This window comes from Porites lutea, chromosome 4, assembly GCF_958299795.1.
Source record: "Porites lutea chromosome 4, jaPorLute2.1, whole genome shotgun sequence".
NCBI classification, from domain to species: Eukaryota; Metazoa; Cnidaria; class Anthozoa; order Scleractinia; family Poritidae; genus Porites; species Porites lutea.
The window spans coordinates 25,338,429-25,346,470 of record NC_133204.1 but is presented as its reverse complement, the minus strand read 5'-3'; the positions used below and the strand labels follow the sequence as shown (position 1 = coordinate 25,346,470).

Here is an 8,042-nt window from a genome sequence, read left to right as displayed (position 1 = left end):
AAAGTAGAAAGACCGAATGTTCACTTATGCCGTTCGATACCTCCGCCATGTAAGCAGTTTATGTATCTGCTATTAATTCACCTCCATCAAACTGATGATTCTTGCAAATGTTTCAGGTTAGTGACCTGGGGAGAAGGAAAACTGTCCGTAATAACGAGGTATATTTACACCGCCGTAGCCAGTATGAGGCGAACCGAGGCACTCGCCTCGGTAAAATTTTACCAAATACTGTCGATTTTTATTTTTTTATCAGACTGATAATATTAGAAGATTTCATACGGCTGATTTCGTACAACGGACCGTGTGTTCGCCTCGGTTGTAGTTTCTTCCTGGCTACGGCCCTGATTTACCAGTTATTATATACAGTTCACTGTACTTGTAAGGGAGATGAGATGAGACGAGAGTTAGTCTTAGCCAGTTGCATTTCTGCTCTCAAACGGGAACATTTTTAAATGAGTGGAGGCCGTTTTTTTGAAATCTCTATCCTCATTTGATGTTGTGACTTGGGCAGGAACGACCCTACAGCTCGTGCGCGTACAGCAAGGAAACTGCAACAAAGCTAACATGTGCTTTCGAAAACGATCGCTCTGCAAGCTATACAGCACTGGGTTTATAGCGGAGTTGAGTGTTACAAACACTATACTTGTCGTGTGTACAGAGGAATATATCTGTAGGCTCGTAAACGAAGATATCACGTAAATAGCCAACACTGGGATCCAACAAACGGAGTAAATGACACTGACTGTTACAACCAGCCGTGCAGATTTCTTGCGGTATCTCAGCTTGTTCTGTTGTGCAATTGTTGAGCTGGAACTGATGGGACGAAACCATAGTTTGTAAACCAGCTTAGAATACAGGTAAATCATAATGGTGATTGGCAAGGCACCGTATATACCACAGCGCATGCGGGACTGTGAAACTTCGAGAAGTTAGCACTTGGCCAGTGGAATAAGCAGAATTCACTAACAGGGTCGTATCGTGCGTAAAGAAACAGTGGCATGTTCCAAGACGCAGCCATCACCCACAAGACTACGACAATGATCTTGAGTTTGCCAGCTGTGATCCTTTTTCGCTCGTCATATGGAAATTTGATGGCAAGGTATCGTTCTAAAGCGATGCAAACGAGAGAGAAGGCCGAAGCAAGCGCGCCAACCCACGTAAAAGCTTCACCTGTGAGAAGCTGGCAAACAAAGTCACCTATTTCTCCCTTTGGGTGGACAAATACCAAGGTGAAGATGTAGCGAATTGCGATGAAGACTGCCACAGTCATATCAGCAACAGCTAAATTGACGAGGAGAAAATTCATTGGAGTGCGCATTATTCTGTATTGAGAACAAATTTCAATAAAACTTATTTTAGCAATAAGTACATTAGTTAAAAACAGATCGTAGTTAAGGTTAGGCAAATCTTAGAAGGCAATTTATAATTAAAACACAGACTTCGGAACAAATGTCGTCCCTTAAAGGCGCCCACAAGGCTACAACTTACAACGCTTTTTCATTTCACAGTACATATTTAAAGCTATTTAAGGTGGCTTCGAATCCTCTTAACGGAAATGTTTTAAACTTTTTGTTTTGTTTTGTTTTGTTTTTTTGTTTTAAACTTAAACATTTTGAACGTGAAAGGTCTGTTGAACTTTACGGCTTCTTACGGTTTGTACGCATAAGGATACAACTTGTTTACCAGATTAATTAACTCAGTACAGCTTTCAAAAAATCAGGGGGATTAGTTCAGTTGGTAGAGTGCTTGACTGCAGAGCGGGAGGTCGTGGGTTCGTCCTAGGGTCGGAATAGTTATAATAACTGAGAAATGAAAGTACTCCGTTTGCATTGCGAACAGCTAGACCTTCGCGTGCACTCCACCTTGGGGAAATTACGAAATACATACTGTATACGTTCTACCGCCTTCGCGATAGAATTAGGTCATAAATGATTCTTGAAAGCAGCACCAATATTTGGCCATATTTCAAAAAAATGTGAAGAACCAAGATGGCGGTCTCAAAATGCCCCTGTTTGACCTTTAGCAATGCCTTTAGTATGTAAAATCTCATTGGTTTCTAGTATCAATTACGGGCTATAGTACGTTCAACACCGTACAACACACATACAAACCACACAAAGCGAGAACTACCCTCAAAGGTCCTCAAAGCCACACAGATACATTCGCTCAGACACATGTCAGCTATTTTGGGCAAAACATTTTGACATGTACATGTCTTATTCGTGATTTTAAGTGTAACTACTATTCAATGGTCGACAAAATAAGACGAGTCTTTGGAACACTAAATGGCGTTTATCAATTTTTTAAAAAAAGGAGAAATTTTCACAATTCTCGTCCCTTCGTTTTCTTTGGACTAAAATGAATCAATAAAAAGCATCTCACACTCTTTAAATCTAACGAAATTTTACGGCTAATATCATTGACCCGACAATTTCAAGTCAGAACTGAATACGCATGGAATCTTCAGTTTTATTATGAAAGGAGTCGTGTCCCTCGAAAAAACCCAAAGCTAATGAGAACAGTGATCATCTACTGAGGAAGTAAGAGTATTATTATCTTACCTGTTGCGGAACACAACTAAACAGACCAGGCTGTTACCAAACAGATCAGCAATGACAAGGAAGGCAAATGCAGCTGTGATTCCGATCTGTGCGGCCTCAGAGTACTTAAACAGCGTCATCTAAATGGCCTTTGGGTGACTGAACAAAGTAACAGATGTTATGAAAAGGGCGCTAACTTTAATTTATACTTCTGTGAAAAGGCTTCTTAATCGGAACTAAAGCTAACACTGATCGCTAAAAGACCAGACTAACTATTTCTGTTTTCTTTAAGTGTAAGCTGTTACCAAACACAATAATGTCTTTTTTTAAACCAAAAAATCATATTAATGGAGAAAGTCGCCATATAAAAGTTAGGTATGGAATGGCGTTAAGGTACTAATACTAAACGATCAGAACCAAAAGACATGTCAACCATGCAGTCATGCATACTCGATACGTCGGCCTCTATAGCTTTACCTATAGAATCACGTGGAGTTTCAGTATTCCGGCAGTTTCTAGTGAAATAAGATGCGTGTCACTGAGTATTGGCATAGAGTGATTAGCAGGAGAAAGTTTTCGGTACTGTGTGGGGTTTAGATTTAATATTATTTGGTAAAATCCAACTAGTGGTCTATTATCAATGTTGCGTTCTGATTGGTTGAGCTTCTACTAGGCTATATGTTATAGCCCACTAGTAGCGAAAAGCGCCGACTTGAAAAACCGAAACAATGGCTGCTGAATCCCGTTTTGCTAGCTAAAGTTGTTGTGTCTCGATATTTTTGACCAACTAATTGGATTTTACTAAAACAACTATTCCTCTCGCCCTCATGGCCTATGAGTCAATAGCCCATTCGGGCTCGAGGAATAGTTGTTAAATAGGCTTGTAATGATCAAACAAAGTTTGATATTGATCCTAAATTTAAACCCACTTCCGCCCTGATCAAACACTTTCTTGTTACTACGATTTGGCGTGTGTGTGGTTTTTTTTTTTGCATTCTTCACCACAAAAGTCTCCTCCAAAATTATTCTCCACCTTAATTTATGAATTGCCTCTAGTTAACTGGTGTCAAATAGAAATTGCTAGAAACAACTCGGCGGATAATGCATATTTACATGGCTATTGCAAAAATAAAAAGCCGAAGTAATAATTAAAGCCAGACGGCTAGGCATCCGATGCAAACCAGGAAGATCAAATTGTCATAGATTGACACTTATTACCTGTAACAGGTTTTACATCTCTGCGTCTGAATCAATTAGGAACGCCTATTTCAATTTGGAACGGCTCAGCCGTTCTTTCCGCATAGCCCGGCCGGGAAATTTCGACTTGGTGAAGCGACTTTGGAACGCCTTTGATTCAGACGACGAACTTTTTATGTGCTTAGCCTAATGCATAAATTATCATAACGTATTTTGCAAGCTGTTTGACCGAAGTGACCATTTTTATTCTTTTGAATTTAGTTCGGCTGGAATTAACCTTACGAACCCCAGACCATGTTTCAGCGCTTTTTCTAAAAACGTTCAGAATTCTTCAATCGCAATTTTAGCAATAACAGTTTGCAGGTTTTAAGCCGATTTTTCGCCTGTTTGCACGCCATGAGCTCAGAGGAAATGGAGCACTTCCCGCGGTTTTGCGCTAAAAACATAAACTTGTAAAACTGAGAGATGATGACCAACGGCAGTTTCCCAAGTCCTCCCCTCCCCAAAAATCGTCTTCGAACATACGCGCATGTACACGTGTTGGATGTAACAAGGGTAGATTCCCGCGTTCACACAGACAGCTCAAACGAAAAATATGGTGTTAATGTTCAACTTATAATGGGCGGCTGAGAGGCGATAACTAAACAAGCGTCGGAAAATCCCTTGCCTGCGTGCAGACGTCTCCTATTTCCTTTATGCACGCGGAAAAGGGACGTCTGCGTAACGCCGTCGTTAATCGTGTTCCAGCGTCCTGCTGGGTTCCCAAGATCTTGGGAACACGCTGCGATAGGCTGACACACAGTGCGCATTGTTTGACTTAACGCTGATTGGTTGTTATCGAATGTGGTCTGATAATGTATGCGGTGATTTAAATGATTTATGTAAGCGGGGTTTTCTAACCGAAACAAATCAAAACATGTGCGATTGTGTGCTGTGTTTTTCGTCGATCGAAAAGCAGAGCGATCGAAATCTTGTGCGGGGACGCGGAAAATTTAACGTGTACGAGGAAATTATTTCTTTACAATTTACTGTGCATGACAAATCACATCATATTTGTAAACAGTGTCTGAGAAAACTACAAAAGCGGCGTGGACTTCGCACCAGGCAGGCATTTCGGAGAAAGCCAGCCAAAGAAACTAAAATCTTTATTTAGCCGTAACAAACAGAGGTCAAGAAAATTTATAAAACACTTTACAACTGCATCTGAAATCAAATCCTATCGGGAACACCCACAGAAGCATAAACCACAGGAAATGATTACTCAGTATGCATGTAACAAACCTGCTTCATGACCTCTAAATGTAAGACTTAGCGCGGCAAAAATGAGATTTACTCAGTCAAAGGTTAGAATGCTACATGCACTGTGTAGTGCTAGTAATCTTCGCGCGAGAGAGAAAAGAAGAAAAACCTCTGTTCAAGCAGACTCTCAAGGTCACGTTCCGCCCGTATCACGAGCTTATGATGTTTTGTTTGGCCTGTCAACTCTTATTTCTAACCGGATATTATTTCACAATTTATGCGAAATAGAATATCCTGCCAGCGGGACGCTGGAACACGATTAGCCACGGCGTTACGCAGACGTCCCTTTTCCGCGTGCAACAAAGGAAATAGGAGACGTCTGCACGCAGGCAAGAAAATCCCTTCCCGTATAAACAATAACGATCCATTTACTCGACGGGTAAAATTAATGGAACAATTTCCACAGGACGAAATTTCAAGAATCCGTAAATGGAAACGTAACGTAAACACGTTAAACCGTTGCGGAAACATGACAGCAATCACATGTTTCCGTTAGCGGATACATTACGTTTACCCGTGTTTCCGTCGCTGCGGTTCCGGCGGAATCGTACCACTTTTTTATACGTTTCCGTCAAATTTCCGTTTAAGCAAACACGTGTTTCCGCAAGCGTAAATGCTTGGCATCCTTACGGAAACACGCGAAAACGTTCCGGAAACAAGTCAATTTCATGTTTCCGTCAACGTAATCGGATGTAACTATTGCGGAAACACGAGTTTACTAGTTGGAAAGTGGTGTTTTCAAGTTATTTCCATCGTGAAAAAAGCGCTTTTTACCATCTTGGGTGGTTTTCCCGCCATCTATATGGTAACAAAAACCTATTCTCTCGACATTTTTATTGCACAAAATAATACCAAAGCAATCTTTCCAAGTACTTTCTTTATTCTCCTTGCTTCCTAAATTGACAATCAGTTCTTCTTATAGTGTGTATTCATTACATTGGTTAAGTTAAATTACATTTTAAGTGTGAGTGCCTATTCATACTATCAATGAACAAGAATAGTAAGAGGCTTCCTTTAAGAAATCTACTAGAAATTTTCTGTAGCACAACGTAATGTTTTTTTCTTGTAAAGAAAATGTCAAATCTGTTAACAAATTAATATCCTTTATAGCAGATAGTGATAAACACTTTCATGAGCAGCTTATGGCTAGAGATAGTTTTGGTTGTCTATAATATTTCAACAAAGTGGAATATGATTTGTCGGGTAAATGTACATTGTAGTCCTGAGTAGGACTGTTGTTGACAGCGACTAACGTTTTGACAACATGGTGATCATCATTTTCATGGGCATTGTCAAAACATCAGTTCCTGTCAACAGTCCCACTAAGTACTACACTAACCTGTATGATCATATACCACTTATTACTTATATGACCATTCTGATTGAGGATAATATTATATGGTGTCATGAAATATTCTTACTCTTCTGGCCTGGTGGTCTAAACTACACAATTTTCTATGACCAGTGCAAAGATTCAAAGGCAAAGAAATAGATCTACAAACAAAGTATGGCCACACTTTTACATAATACAAGTCTGCTAAAACCGTTTGTGTTTCATGTATACGTTATAGGTCACTCCTATACTGAAGTCATTACTTAGTGTCTTTACCCAATACACAAAATGCTCGACTTATAGAGTTACAGTATGAAGAAGATACATGCATCAAGCCAATTTCATCAGGAAGCACAAACCATAATAATTCTTGGTCATTTATGCAGTCATAGCATTATTTTAAGGTTGAAAAAGTTGGCCAAGTTTCAATCCATGATCATCTTTGTCATACATACTAGCAAGAAGTGATGGGAAACAGTCCCAATGCCTCAATTAAGTATCAAATAACAAAAGTGGACCATCATTTTTGGCACTTAATTTATGCCAAGACACATTTAAGCCTCTCAAAGAACAAAATATATTATAACCTAGCCCTTTTAAAGCAATATAAAATGCCTTTCTAGAAAAGATTTCCACAAAGTTCTAATAATTATTATTGTTATAAATGATTATGCATTATTGACCAACATTCGGTCAAGATGGCTGGGTATTGGCCAAGCTCTATTTTTTGAGGCCAATACCCAGCTGTCTTCACCAAACAAGCTTGATTGGTTTGCTCACTTGAGTAGCCTATTAGAACACACGATTTGCTTCATCTTGCCGGCTCATGGATTCAACCATAAAATTGTAACAAATAATTATGCTTTGTTGACCGGGTGTGAGGTTAAGATGGCTGGATATTTGCATCTTTATTGACCCTGCCTTCCTCTTACAAGGCTGTGCTCTAAGAAAAATTGAAGGCAGCTCAGCACTCTGAACTTGTGAAATCCAGTGTGCCCAGCAAATGATTTCTATGAAAAAGCAAAGATTTTCTAGTTGCCCGAGAACAAAAGTTACAGATGTAGGCGCCATGGGCCACAAAGCACAGCCTGGTCTCGGTCAATAAAAATGAAAAAAATGAATGAGTCCAATATTCAGCCATCTTGAACAAACAAGCTTGGTCAATAAATGAATTATTACATGGCCAAGAAGAGAACTTTTACTTGTGGGACCAACGCGGGAAATCCAAAGTGGGCAAAATGGGCTCATCTTGCCCGCTTGAGTAGCCAATTAGAATGCAAGGTTTGCTTCATCTTGCCCACTCAAGGCAGCAGTTGGACATTTTTTTTGTCTTTAGTATGGAAGTAGTATTTCAAGATTAAAATTTTCAGAACTTGACTAAGCATAAAGCACAGTAACTTCAAGACTGAAATTAAGTTCCTTGATGCAGCCTGCTTGCTTTGAGAGAACGTTTTGCACCAACATCACATACCAAGGTGATCTGCCTGTTGTATGAAAAACAAAACAAAGTGCTATTTAAGTAAAACACAGAGGCTATTCCCCAGGCTATTGGTGGGGGGGGGGGGGGGAACCTTTCAGCAGTAAGGTTACTTCACTAATGTAGATATTCTCATAAGAATAAAACATACTAAATGAGTAATATACATATAATTTACTGGCCGCCTACTTTGACA

At 39.7% G+C, this 8,042-nt stretch overlaps 1 pseudogene; it reads right to left on the bottom strand.

The window, feature by feature from the left end:
- Positions 1-350: 350 nt before the first annotated feature.
- On the bottom strand, positions 351-2,707 carry LOC140935148 (QRFP-like peptide receptor; annotated as a pseudogene).
- Between the last annotated feature and the right edge of the window lie 5,335 nt (positions 2,708-8,042).